This window comes from Myxine glutinosa, chromosome 4 (assembly GCF_964187855.1).
Source record: "Myxine glutinosa chromosome 4, kmMyxGlut1.1, whole genome shotgun sequence".
In the NCBI taxonomy this organism is placed as follows: domain Eukaryota; kingdom Metazoa; phylum Chordata; class Myxini; order Myxiniformes; family Myxinidae; genus Myxine; species Myxine glutinosa.
The window spans coordinates 203,945,556-203,960,920 of NC_136264.1; the positions used below are offsets into that span (position 1 = coordinate 203,945,556).

At 44.5% G+C, this 15,365-nt stretch overlaps 1 protein-coding gene across 1 annotated transcript in view; it reads right to left on the bottom strand.

Moving 5' to 3' along the window:
• TMF1 (TATA element modulatory factor 1) overlaps positions 1-15,365 on the bottom strand; it is a 103,530-nt gene that overhangs the window by 76,369 nt on the left and 11,796 nt on the right. The window lies entirely within an intron of this gene.

Consider the following 15,365-nt stretch of genomic DNA (forward strand, 5'->3'; position numbering starts at 1 on the left):
GCTGATTAGTTTTTGGTGGCGATCGGCCTTGACCTTCATGGTTAGCGCTGGAGGTCGAAAATTATTGACCCCAAGGTCAAATTTTGAAATCGTAGGTACCATATCGAGTAATACCTCATATGAATGCCCTTGATGAGTGCTTCCCAGATCTGTAAACAGTTTGACGCTATGACGTCATTTGATGACGTCATGACGAAAAAACGGAATTTTCATGAAAAAATTATTTCCTCAGTTCTCATCAAAATCTTTCAATATTTCATGTGCGTTGGTCATGAAGACATACTATTCACCATACGAAATTATTAAGGTCAAGGTCAAAGGTCAAGGTCACTTTGCGGTCAATCATGGAGGTCAACGAAACCCTTATTTTTTGAGTAACTTTGATCTTATGATCTCCAAACTTGGTGGGTATATAGGGTGTGGTATGTCGCTCAGCTGATTAGTTTTTGGTGTCGATCGGCCTTGACCTTCAAGGTCATTTTGAAGGTCATTCAATTTTGACCAAAAGGTAAAATTTTCAAGTTTCAGTTACCATATCGAGTAGTACCTCAAATTGAAGCCCTTGTTGAGTGCTTTCCAAACATATTTAGACATTATATAAATGACGTCATTTGGTGACGTTATAAGGCAAACACGTACTTTTCAAGGTCACTCTCGAGAACGATTATCATCGGAATATCTCGTGGGCAGACATTCCTCAAAGAGTCGCTTCTAGTGGATAGCAGTTCTGTTCACCTCAGTGTGACCTGAAGCAAGTCACTCATGTTCACATTTTGGCAAGATACGGTTCACCCTGTGGGTGACATATGTTTATTTGTTTGTTTGTTTGTCACCGGCCTACAGGTCACAATTTTCAACCGATCTTCACGAAACTTCACCAAATGGTAGAGTTGGTCAAAAGCCAGAAGCCTATTGTTTTTGGAGTCAATAGGTCAAAAGGTCAACATAGGCCAAAGGTCACCAAATTAGCTAAATTTCTAAAATCCTCAATTTTCATCCGATTGACTTGAAATGTGAAGACCACTTGCATATCTGGTAACTGAATTCAACCACCATGTATTCTTGAGGTCAACATAGGCCAAATGGTCAACATAGGCCAAATTTCTAAAATCCTCAATTTTCAACCAATTGACTTGAAATTTGAAGAGGACTTGCATATCTGGTCACTGAATTCAACCACGAATTATATTTTAGGTGAAGATAGGCCAAAAGGTCAACATAGGCCAAAAGGTCAACATAGGCCAAATTTCTAAAATCCTCAATTTTCATCCGATTGACTTGAAATGTGAAGACCACTTGCATATCTGCTCACTGAATTCACCCACCAAGTATTTTTGAGGTCAACATCGGCCAAAAGATCAACATAGGCTAAATTTATAAAATCCTCAATTTTCATCCAATTGACTTGAAATTTGAAGAGGACTTGCATATCTGGTCACTGAATTCAACCACAAATTATATTTTTGGTGAACATAGGCCAAAAGGTCAACATAGGCCAAAAGGTCAACATAGGCCAAATTTCTAAAATCCTCATTTTTCATCCAATTGACTTGAAATTTGAAGAGGACTTGCATATCTGGTCACTGATTCAACCACGAATTATATTTTAGGTGAAGATAGGCCAAAAGGTCAACATAGGCCAAATTTCTAAAATCCTCATTTTTCATCTGAAAAATCGTCACTTTTCATCCTGTTGACCTGAGCTTTGATCAAGATTGTAAATTTAAATCTTCATGAAATGGACAATTTGCTGTATCAATGGTAAACTTTTGGGGGGGTGGGGGAGGGCGGATTTTGCAAGTATCATGCTACGCATGACGTCTTCTTGTTTGTTTGTTTGTCACCGGCCTACAGGTCACAATTTTCAACCGATCTTCACGAAACTTCACCAAGTGGTAGAGTTGGTCAAAAGCAAGAAGCCTATTGTTTTTGGGGTCAATAGGTCAAAAGGTCAACATAGGCCAAAGCTCACCAACTTTGCTAAATTTCTAAAATCCTCAATTTTCATCCGATTGACTTGAAATTTGAAAAGGACTTGCATATCCTGTTACTGAATTCAACCACCAAGTATTTTTGAGGTCACCAATAGGCCAAAAGGTTAACATAGGCCAAAAGGTCAACATGGGCCACATTTCTAAAATCCTCAATTTTCATCTGATTGACTTGAAATTTGAAGAGGACTTGCATATCTGGTCTCTGAATTCAACCACAAATTATATTTTCGGTGAACATCGGCCAAAATGTCAACATAGGCCAAAAGTTCAACATAGGCCAAATTTCTAAAATCCTCATTTTTCATCTGAAAAATCGTCAATTTTCATCCTGTTGACCCGAGCTTTGATCAAGATTGTAAATTTTAATCTTCATGAAATTGACAATTTGCTGTATCAATGGAAAACTTTTGGGGGGGTCGGGGAGGGCGGATTTTGCAAGTATCATGCTACGCATGACGGCTTCTTGTTTATTTATCATTGAGGTTCAGTAAGTCTGTCCAGGCCATAACATTATTACCAATTGAGCTTTTGTCATCAAAGGCTAACCCCCACTCTAGCAGGGAAAATGGCCTTAAAATGCATGTTGTTGTGTTGTTGTTGAGCTTTTGTCATAAAATGTTCAACAAACCTTTATTATGAAAATATGGAGAACACAAGTCACACGAAAATAAGCAAATGGGTGTCTGTCTTTTTGCCTGACCACGATACATTCGGTCGTTACTTATTCAATCTCAACCAAACCTAGCAGGGAGACCAAGGGTCACACGATGAAGGTTGGAGAGACTCAATTTGCCCCCATATCCAAGGGGATTTTCCGCCTTGGGCAAAATCCATGTTAATGTGTATAAATAGCTTATCGTGACGTTTCGTGGAGGAAGTAAAATATATTATAAACCACAAACACATATGATTACTTCTTTAAACAGTCACTACTGCTGTTTAACACTAAAACTAAAGGGAGGAAACCTGATGTTCTTGATGGCCCGAGCCTAGATCTTCTGTAATCGTATACCCCAGAGACAATAACAACATGACCCTTCTTGTCGCTTCCAAAGGGAGTGGGTTTCCTAGCTAATAAAATGTACAGTGTTTTTTAACTGTTGTTTTCGTTAAGTTTAGTTCCAGTTCAAGTTCAAAGCAGATGGGCTTTGCATTTTGAAATTATTTCTAGTTTAGTCTTTGTTTTTAGTTAATACCTTTCCATGTCAGTCCATATCACCCTGCTGCGTTGATGTTGAGTGTAAAAAAGGACCTTCCACTTTGTTCTGTATCTTAAGTATTTGGTCACAGTCCTTGTCCCATGACTCGCAATGTATTACAATTTCCTAGTTACTTGTGCCACAGCAGTTCAAGTTCTTCCACGAGTCTTAAGCATAATGAACGCAGAGCAGGAAAACTCAATAAGTTATCGTGTTTCATTCTCAACTAACTTCCCTGCTTGCCTTACAACCAACCATAAAGCCAACCATGAAAGTACGAACCAAAATAAATAAACAATCAAAACCTTTACACAATTTTCTGTGACAACAACACAACAACATGCATTTTAAAGGCCATTTTCCCTGCTAGGGCGGGGGTTAGCCTTGCGGTCCCCATGACAATCTTCTCCATCTTGCCCTATTTTCTGCATCTCTCCTTGTTAACCCCCTTGCCCGCATTTCTTCTTCCACCATCTTTAGCCAAGTCTTTCTCAGTCTTCCCCATCCTCTACTTCCTTCTACATTCATTTCCATCACTCTTTTCAACCAGTCACTTTCATCCTTCCTCAACACACGACCAAACCATCTCAACCTGCCCCTCCCCACAGCATCAATCACAGGCTCCACTCCCATCATTTTTCGCAATTCATCATTTGTCTTCCTCTCTCTCAACGATACTCCGCACATCCATCGAACCATGCGCACCTCCACCCTTTCCAACCTTCGTTGCTGCTCTACGTTCATTACCCATGTCTCGCTCCCATAAATCATAACACTTCTCACACATGCAGCATACACCTTTCCCTTCAGCTTCAACGACACTCCCCTCCTCATCAGCACGCCACTCAGTTCCCGAAACTTCTTCCATGCACATCTCACTCTAGCAACCGTTGCCGAGTCTGATCCACCCCCTCCACTCAGCATGTCTCCGAGGTAGCAAAATGTTTTCACACCTTCCAGCTTCACGCCGTCTCCAAGATCCAACTCAACATTTCCTCCATGTGCAGCTCCCTCTGTGCACACCCCACATTTGAATGTAGCTGCCACACTGGTTAATGGCCCTCTCAGACCACTACATTTTTGATGAACCCACTCAGCGCACATTGTACATTGAATGGAGTCCACTCCGACACCCTTCCTGCACACAGCACAGGGCCACCCCCCAGCTCTCTCCACCTCACCACATGCCCCACCACCCGCCATCACCTTCGTCCCTCCGATGTTCACCTTCAGACCTTTTGTCTCCATACATTCCTTCCACTTGTTCATCTTTTCCTTCAGTCCATCCATACTTTCCGCAATCAACACCAGATCATCTGCATACAACAACTCCCACGGGAAACCCTCCCCACGTTCTGAGCCAGCACCTCCATCACAGCCACAAACAGTAGTGGACTCAGCACCGACCCCCGATGCACTCCCACCCCCACCCCAAACCCACCACTGTTCCCGTCCTTCGTCCCCACAGCTGTGCGCGCTCCCCTGTACACCGCCATCACCACTCCGATCAACCACTCCTCCACTCCCACCCTCCTCAATGCCCATGTCAATACTTTGCGTGGAACCCTATCGAATGCTTTCTCCAGATCAACAAACCCAAGAAACAACTTCTTCCTCCCCTCCATGCACCCCTCCCGCAACCGCCCCACAATAAAAAGCGCATCTGTCGTTCTTCTCCCCGGCATAAATCCAAACTGCATTTCGTTGATCTTCACTTTCTTCCCTACCGTCCTCTCCAAAAACCTTTCCAATACCCCCATTCCACGCTCCAATAACTCCATCGCTCGGCACGAGCCACACTCTAGAGGGCCACCTCTCCCCTTGTATAGAGGGACGAGAGTACTCAGTTCCCAATCCACTGGACTTTTCCTGGGCCTTGACTTTTCTGTGAGCACAGGACAAACTAGCAGGCCCGACTGGTAGGCCAAAGAAAACCAAGTTCAGTGTTTATATCTCTTTAAGAACGTGAAACATGCCATTCCAAAAATTTCGCTCTCCCTGCAATTGAAAAATTGCTTATGTCAACATTAATCAATTTTCATGGCCATTGTGCGCAAGTGCAATTTCAAAAGTTACCTTTCCAAATCAAATCCTTATTTGTACACTCCAATCAACCTTTAAGTGGGAAGTTATATCTATATAATGTATATATAAATAACTCTGTTTTGATGCTAAATAAACAAACAAGAAACATGTCGTGCGTAATACAATACTTGTGAAAAACAAATAAGCAAGTTTCCATGGAAACGACAATTTTGGAATTTTGTAAAATTTGACCGATGGAGTGTTTTACACGATGATTGTTATGCATAACAAGTTTGTTTGATACATTTTTTAAATTATGGCCGAATGGGTGTCCTACATGTTTCAGATGGCATTGTCAACCTTTTCCTAATCCCGACCAAGCTTTACTTACATATACCACACATACGTACAAATAAGCTGTGTTAGTTTCAAAATTTGACATTTCGAAAAATTATTGAGCTGTGTAATAAGAAATTCACAAAAATTCCCATTTGAATATAATGGGGCAAAACTGTTGTCATGAAAACCGTTGACATGTCAAAATGGCTAAATCAATTTTTCTGGTTATTGGTGAAACTATTTTGTGACCCATTTTATGCAAATCCTGTTCAAACTTCAAGTTGATAGAATGAAAATGGATGATTTTATGCGACCTTGACCTATGATCCTTTGAGCTTTTGACCTCAAAAACAATATTCTCGGTTTGGTGAACCAATTCATTGACCCAATATGCAATTTCAGTTCAACCACGCAGAATACCCACCCTCTGGGTGGCTGGAGCCGATTACACATTCCGTGCTGAAAAAAGTATAGTATGTATATTGCAAGAAGACTATAAATGTATGTGTGGTGTGCGTCTAAAGGGGTCATATTGATCGGCAGGTCTAAGGGGTGTAAAGGGTCTAAGGGGTGTAAAGGGTCTAAGTGGTTTAAATTATCTTAAGAGGTCTAAAGGGTATTTTTGAATAGTAGTTAGTAGTTAGGGACTAAAGATGTCTAAGGGGTTTAAAGTGTCTGAAGTGTCCAGTGGGTCAAAAAGGTGTAAGGGATCTGAAGGGTATGTTCCAATTGTAGGAAGGGGTCTAAACAGTATTTGGGGTCTTTCGGGTGTAATGAGATTAAAAGGGTCTCAAGAGGGTAGAATGGGTCTAAATGTCTACACGGTCTAATGATCAAGGGGATCAAGTGGTTTAAAGGGTGTAAAGGTCTTAAGGAGTCAAATGGGTCTAAAAGGGTCTAAAGTGTCTAAATAGGTCTAGAGGGTCTTAAGGGGTCTAAAGGGTCTAAATGGGCCTTAGAAGGTCTAAAATGACTTCAGGGTATAAAAGGTATAAATGGGTCTAAATGGCTGAAAGGGACATTCCAAAAGTACGTAAATAATAGATGTAGCCCAGTTCCAATAATAAGTAATTAATATACGTGTTCATGGTCCATCTCGGTTCAAACAGTATATAATTAATAGACATACTCACATGAGTCAAACGACATTTCACCTCAACGAGGGTTCACCGTCCACCCATGTTTTTTGGTTTTACATTCAGTACGTAGATTTCAAGGTAATCGTATGAAAAGGGATGATTTGTGACCTTGACCTTTGACCTCAAACAGGTTTCCAGCTTTTGACTAGTTCTATCAGTTGGTTAAGTTTTGTGAAGATCGGTTTAGAGTCACCACCTATCGGAGACTGATAGACAAACAAAAATACTCGGGCAATGAATGTAGTTGTGAATCTTCAATTTCACAAGCAACAAACAAACAACCAATAAGACGTCATGCAGAGCACGATATGTGCAAAATCCACCCACCCACCCACCAAAAAAGGTTGCCATTGATTCATAAAATTGTCCACTTCATCAAGATTAAAATTGACGATCTTCATCAAAGCTTGAATCAATAGGATAGATCATGAAAAGTGGTGATTTTTCAGATGAAAATTGATTATTTTAGAACTTTGACCTAGAGTTGACCTTTGAACTTTTGACCTCAAAAATAGTTGGTTTCCCAATTCAGTGATGCACTATGTAATTGCTGTAAAATTTTAGTCAATGGGATGAAAATTGATGATTTTGGAAATTTGATCTTAAGTTGACATTTGACCTTTTGACCTCAAAATAGTTGGTTTCGCTATTTATTGACTCGATATGCAAATGCTGTTAAATTTTCAAGTCAATTGGATGAAAAATGGTGATTTTAGAAATTTGACCTCCAGATGACCTTTGACCTCAAAATCAATAAGCTTCTCAATTGCGACGACCTCTACAACTTGATGAAGTTTTATGATGATCGGTTTAGAATTGTGACCTGTAGGCGAGTGACAGACAGACAGAATAACAAACGCAACCGACCAATATACTCGACAAATCTTCGATTTTGCAAGTAACAAACGAGAAAGCACTCATAGAACGACACTTGGCGAAACAGAACGAACTAGAACGGCACTGGTGGACTGCATACCTATGCCTGGCTGAACAGTTTACGTTTTGTATCCCACTGATAGGTCGGATCTGGATTTAGACCTGTACCAAAATCGAATCGGCTTGTTCTTGTCACCTATCCAAGTCATCCACCAATTTTTGTCCGAATCCATCCACAACTTTTTGAGATATCATGCTATATATCGGTTTTGGCCCCATCTCTCAATGGTGAAGAATAACTTTAAAAAAATATTGCATCCAGATCCAAGAACCTGACCAAAAATGCACGTTGTTGGCAAACAATGTGACTTTAAACGTAACTCTCTTTTATGCAGGTGAAGGTCATGACATAATGAACTGTTGTTAATATGTGCAGTTCAGTATGACAGTGAAATATATATTTTTTTAAACTATAAAAAAAAATTCCACTGACATTATGGGGTATTATGTGTAGATCATTAACAAAAGCTTTACATTAAACCCATTTTAAATTCAGGCTGTAACACAACAAAATGTGAAAAAAGGCAAGGGGTGTGAATACTTTCGGAAGGTATTGTACAGTCTCTGAATCACACAACCACCACCTTCACATTCCTTGTGAACAGAAATGCACAAGATGTTGCCTAATTTGCCTAACAATTGAAATCTCCTCATAATAATTGATACGGTTCCACGTGTCCCCCTTCACGGCAGATATTTTTTTCAGTAAAGGTTCAATTTTAGTGTCGACATAAATGTAATCCATTATCTGATGTAATGAAAGCCATGTTTGATTTTGCTCACAGTACGGTTAGAAAGCTCACTCTGCAAAAAGCAAACATAGAGCGGAGCTGAAATATGCATGGCCTGGTGGTTTCCTGTGGCTAATTTAGGACTTTTCCTAGAGATAGAGTGCAAGGGTCCACGATAGACAACCGACCTTAATGTCCTGCTTAGGTGGTGGGAGGGGAGGTTAATACAGATTCTTGTAACATGAACAAGATGACAAGCTGAACTATCTGTTGTAATGTTTCACTATCCCTGTTATGACTGGGGATGGGATGGGGGTGAGGAGGTGAAGGGAGTGGGTGGGGGTGAGGAGGGGAAGGGGATGGGGGTGAGGAGGTGAAGGGAGTGGGTGGGGGTGAGGAGGAGAAGGGGATGGGGGTGAGGAGGGGAAAGGAATGGGTGGGGTTGAGGAAGGGAAGTGGCGGGGTGAGGAGAAGAACGGGGTGGGGTGGGGATGAGGAGGGGAAGTGGATTGGGTGGGGGTGAGGAGGGGAAGTGGATTGGGTGGGGGTGAGGAGGGGAAGGGGGTGGGGGTGAGGAGGGGAAGGGAATGGGGTGGGGGTGAGGAGGTGAAGGGAGTGGAGTGGGGGTGAGGAGGGGAAGGGGGTGGGGTGGGGGTGAGGAGGGGAAGGGGGTGGGGTGTGCTTGAGGATGGGGTGGGGTGGGGGTGAGGTTGGGGAAGGGGATGGGGTGGGGGTGAGGATGGGAAGGGGATGGGGTGGGGTTGAGGATGGGGTGGGGGTGAGGATGGGAAGGGGATGGGGTGGGGTTGAGGATGGGAAGGGGATGGGGTTAGGGTTGAGGATGGGAAGGGGTTGGGTGGGGTTGAGGAGGGGAAGGGGATGAGGTGGGGGTGAGGATGGGAAGGGGATGAGGTGGAGGTGAGGAGGGGAAGGGGGTGGGGTTGGGTTGAGGAGGGGATGCAGGGGGGTGAGGAGGGGAAGGGGGTGGGGTGGGGGTGAGGAGGGGAAGGGAGTGGGGTGGGGGTGAGGAGGTGAAGGGAGTGGGGTGGGGTTGAGGATTGGGTGAGGATGGGGAAGGGGATGGGGTGGGGGTGAGGATGGGAAGGGGATGGGGTGGGGTTGAGGATGGGAAGGGGATGGGGTTGAGGTGGGGAGGGCAAAGTCCATATGACCCACACCCTGCAGTCCATTCACAAGAATGGCCGACCTGATTCCACCATCCAATCGCAATCGCTAAATTTACTTGGAATTATTGTCAGCCTTGTATCCCGGACGATACAAAACAAAGGAAGGGGGAGTTCAGTTAAAAAGGAATAAATGATATGTTATTAAACCATGCATATGCTACAATCCCAGTAATAAATGCTACCCAGACCACTAATTAATCAAATACCGATTATTAAGGTTAATGTACATATAGATTAATTACTTCCATCAATGGTACCCAAATCAATGGTACTCATTTTTTTTTTTTTTTTTTTTTTTTAGAATGGTACCCAAACCACTAGTTAAAGAAATGCCAGTTATTGATCACATTGATAGTTTGTGATCACCGGCACTGCACGTACTCATATTATGACCTTCCCATGCATGATATCCCAAGTCTCAGGGAAATCTCTGCACAGACATTTGCAAACACAGAACCAACAAAAACAACATGTGGAAAACACTAAAATGAAATGGGATTTTGAAGTTTCAATCTCTTTCCTAGCTCTTGGGTATTATGAACAGGTTGCAGAAATGGACCGAATGCTGGGGCATGAAGACACAGCGGACGGAATGCAGACACATTGGCCGTAGTTTTGCTCACGGTTTTATGCGAGCGTGATGTAACAGACTACTCGGTGCTGTAAACATCCACACGTGCCACAGGTTCCTGGCAAAAAGGCCATCCTCAATTCCTCAGTACATTTCCAGGCTGCAGAGAGTCTTCTCCACTCGGGCCATTCTCGGAATCTCGTTTCTCGACCACACTGTTCCTCTGCTCTCTTCTCTCCCAGTTGCCACATGGTCTTTGACAGCAGAACCGCTCCTCTCGAGTTAACTTTTCTTGCGCCAGATGATCCAGGATCCAGCTTGGCGTCAAGGATGTGCATTGTGCATGTCCTCGTTCCCAGATTTTACCATCTTATTGTCAGGCTATCACCAAGGACTCTGGCGGAGCGTATTCCATGGGTTGCGTTAAATCAGATGTGCTTCCTCCTGGCCTTGGGGACAGGGACATGAGGTGGTAAAACAATCTTTAGGTGATAATTGCCCCATGGTATGACCTTTGCATGAGGTAGGGCTCTGCAGCTCTTCATAACACAATGGATGATCCATCCATTTGGTCAAAATGGAAAGTCTTTTTCCATTGAGCTTCGAGAAGTTTTAGAACCAAAGCCTTACCAAAGCCAGATCCAAAGATCATGAAACAATTAACTGATTGAACAAAGGACATGGGATTCGAACCTTGGTAAGGAAGTCAAAAGCTCAGGCCAGTAGATATATATCCCGCCAGCCCTCTCTTCGTACGCGACTGAGAATCCACCGGACACGTAATGCTGTGCACGTCCGCAAAAGGTTTTTCATTTGCTCGGAATCAATAAAAAAGCAATTGATGCTCCCAGTACGTTGATAGTTTACACTTTACTTTTGTTGAAGTTTTGGGAGAATAATGGAAGTGTACCAGGAGATGGGAGAAGGCCTTCGCTGTGGTTTTCCAACCCAACATCATTTCTTTTGCAATACGGACTGACGGCAAAGGGCCTACTCATCAGTTCAGGGCGATCCATGGATGGCTTGGATGTTAGACCATCGGTCACAATGCTCCAACATCTGTCCTACACATGATCTGTGTACCAGCTCTTCCGTATACCATGCTCTGCTAACAAACCGTCAGTGCTGCTGAAGCAGTCTTTTGGCGAGTGGTATGCTGGGTGGTTTGGGTTGCCTTCACAGCCATAGTCCCGGCAGGAATTTGTAGTTTGTTCCAGGTGCCGGTGATAGATCGCTCACTCTTCATTAAAGATACAGTGGGATCTTTAGTGTACATCAGCTAATGCTAGCAGGTGGGATACCCAGCTTCACATCCATTCAAGGCACAGCACATGCATTGATGTATTCCCCTGCATGCCAAACACCAAGATGGCAGTTTATAGCTGCATTGGAATTCAAACCCAGGCGACACAGCTCAAAGCTCGAAGATATTGTCGCGTCGCTGGGATTAACACCCCTGGGTGACGGATGGCTAACCGAGCTTTAACTCCGGGGCTTATACTCAAATGATGGTGATGTTATCTCTTCAGCACGTGCGGGGGGTAGTGGAGGGCAGCGAGAGCTTACCTGGTCGGCCGGATGCGAAGCGGGTTTTCCGAACCACCAACAAACAAGTGAATCCTCTTGGATTGCGCTGAGGTTCGGGCATGGAATTTCGAGCCTCGATCATGGTTCGAGCCTCGATCTTGTATACAAAAATAATAATAATAAGAACCTTGGGCCGAATCTCGCGCTTCACCAGTGCGCGTGCGCGAATTTACGTCACGTCGGCAGCGAGAAGGGGTTCCCCAACACGAACCAATCAGGAACTGCCACGTCACACTTATATGATCTCAGAATTCCTGTGACAGGAATTCACGTTACACTGGCTGGAAGTCATTCGCTAGAGGCGCTTCCTCAGCGCTAATAAACAGGACAGACCACAAGGGATTGAAAATGCAACAAATAATGCGTTTAATAAAAATAAATGCCAGAATAACAGAACTGTACAATAAACTAAAATTCCTAAATTGAGACGTCTCCACATGGACTCATGAAACAGACGCAGGGAGAAATAAACGAGAAAGTAAAAATGTGTGTGCTGCGTTTGCCTGCTACTCCGTGGTCTCCTCAAGCAGTCCCCGAACCCCGCCGGCCGCCGAACGGGTCCCCGAGTCCTTGAGCGGGAAACGCCCAATGGCGAGAGCTGCGCCGCCGCCAGCTGCCCGCATGAGGCAGCCAAAGCTCTCTCCTCCGCCGGCTCACGCTCCACAAAACGCCGAGGTCTCCCAGGCATACATGCCACGGAACACAGCTGTCACAAAGCCAGCACCACCGGGATCAGAGAAAAGGATGCATCCGCCTTTCCCCGCAGCCAGGAACAGAGAGAGCGCATGAATGCAACCGCCTACGGCCAAGCCTAGCACAAGAGAGAGAGTAATGTATCCAGTCTGTAATGAAAACCCAGCGCAAGAGAGGGAAAATGGCGGTGCTCTGCCTTTTTGTCCTTCGTGCTGGAACGTTCTGTGATGACGACGTCATGCGCGAGCCAATCAACGAGCGCCATCGCATCGCTCCACGCCCACGACCAATCATCATTTTTCGGGGCGGGGCTTCACAGCCCTTCTTGCTGTCCCTTGCGATGATTCGGCTGATGGTGTCAGTGGTAGTGTTCGAATGTCCGGATCCGGTCGGTGGTCGCTTTATTTAATTTTAGGTGCTTATCGCATGGCTGGTGTTGTAAGTGTCATAAGGAAAAACCACAGAGGCAATTTACACACAGGGAATTTACCCTTAACCCTAACTAATTAGCATAGCTCCACTCCTCGCACGGAGACAAATATACGATCTTATCGGACATGCGGGCTGACTTAGTTACATCAAGGTATCTACACGGCATACAGAGCACACGACCCGATACAATCCTACCTGGCCTAAGGTATTCCATTGCCTACCCCCCCTCCCCCCACAGACGTAACAATATCCTGCAAGTCCTCATGATCTTTTGATAAATGCAAAACTAAATAAAGACTCCTGCAGAGTAACCAGCAAGTCTGGAATTACCATATCCGATCAATTTGATTGAGCCAAATTTTGCATTCTTTCCATTGTCTTATCCTCTTCCTCCATACAAACTGCAGGTTTCCTTTCTCCTTCACATTTTTCTTCCCTGGAATGTTGCCATTATTCCTTTATTTTTCCCCCATCTTCTTTAGACAATTAGCAGGCCAATTTTTATTTCCAAAAAGTCATTTTTGAAATGCAATGCCATTTGATGGTGTGCTCAAATCTTGCAATCGGCCTTTAATCTCATTTTGTATTCTATATTCTCATCTCAATCAGCCTATTCAATGCTTTTATTCTCAGTGTCCAGCCATCTTATTGTAGTACATCATACCAGTCAAACGTTTTCCATTTAGCAGATTTTTTTTTTTTTTTGTGTACAACATCGAGGCTTGTGTAAGAGCTAACATTAATGACAAAAAAAACACAAACGGACACATAAGACATAACAAATGGAGCGGGAGACAAGATGGGGAGAGAGGGGGAAGCACACAACTACAACACCTGAGAGCAGGGACATCGGGAGATCTGTGGGAGGGTGAGGGCTTCAGGGAAGGGGGGTGGGGGGGGGGGGGTGAGAGAGGTAAAAACCACAAGGATACTACAAGGACTTCCCGGAAAGAAGTCGGTATTTCAGAAAAGTAGATCTTGGGTGAATTAACGGGGGTAGAAAAGATCAAGGTTTTGGATGGGGGAAGATAAGAGATGGTGGTGAACAGTGGTTTTAAAGACCTGGAGGGAGGAGTGGGATTGAAGAGAGTGAGGGAGTTTGTTCCAGAGGTGGGAGAAAAGGGGAATGAAGGAGTGAAGGTGAGCAGAGAGTCTCGATTTTGGCAGTTTAACCATAAGAGGTTTGCTGGCAGATCTTGTGCGACCTGTAAGAATATTTGGGGGACAGAGCACAGAGAGAGCTGGGGGGAGCAAGGCCGGAGAGGAGTCGGTAGAAGACAGAAAGACCACCAACCTGCCTGCGGTGAGTGAGTGAAAGGCCCTTTTTGTGTTTTTGTGTTAAAAAATGTGCTAAAAGTTTGAACGGCATCAGCCCACGGGTCCTAAAATCCGGCTCTTCCGCTCTATCTCACCCTCTCTCTGTTCTTTTCACCCTCCCTTTTGCTCAAGGTCATCTGCCAGGATCCTGGAAATCAGCAAACATTACCGCTTTACACAAAAAGGTGCAAAAACAGATCCTTGCAACTACAGACCAATCAGCCTGCTCCCAATTATCAGCAAAGTCATGGAATCCATCATTGCTTCGGATATCAAATCGTTCCTCTTCTCCAATGGCTTGATCTCCGATCATCAATTTGGATTCAGACCAGGTCATTCTACTCTGGACATGCTGCTTCTGCTGTCTCAACAATGGATGGAGGTCCTCAATGCCAAACAGGAAATCAGAGCCGTCTCCCTTGACATATCACGTGCCTTCGATACGGTCTGGCACCCAGCTCTACTCACCAAACTCTCCTCCTATGGTATCCATGCAAATCTCCATGCATGGCTTGCGGACTTCCTCTCTGGTCGTAGACAACGTGTGGCTCTGAATGGATTTCTCTCATCCCCCCTTCCTGTTCAGGCTGGAGTTCCCCAAGGCAGTGTTCTGGGCCCTGTGCTTTTTCTGGTCTTTATCAATGATCTCTCCGACTCTCTGGAAAATCCTCTCTATCTCTTTGCTGATGACTCCACTCCCTGCCGCACCATTCCTCTTCCTTCAGATCGGCAGTCTGCAGCCTCCTCACTCTCTGAAGACCTGGACAAAATCACAGACTGGTCAAACAAGTGGAACATGTCTTTCAATCCTGACAAATCTCACACTCTTATTATGTCTCTCCGAAAAGATCGCCTGGACAACCCTCCCAATCTCCCATCTACTTTCTCAACAATCCTCTCCAAGAAGTTCTGTCGCTCAAGCTTTTGGGTCTCACTATCTGCCATGATCTTTCTTGGGAAAACCACATTTCCAAGCTGGCCTCCAAAGCCAGTCGCCGACTGGGCATCCTCCGTCGTGCGAAGTCCTTCCTCGGCACACCTGAGCTCCTCACCACATACAAGGCTTTCATCCGCAGCTCAATGGAATACTGTTCTCCCCTATGGGCCGGTGCTCCTGCCTCACACCTAGCTCGGCTTCACGCTGTTGAAACCAAAGCTTTCAGAATCATTGGAATCTCCCGTGATGAAGCTATCTCCGAGGGCCTTTCACTCACT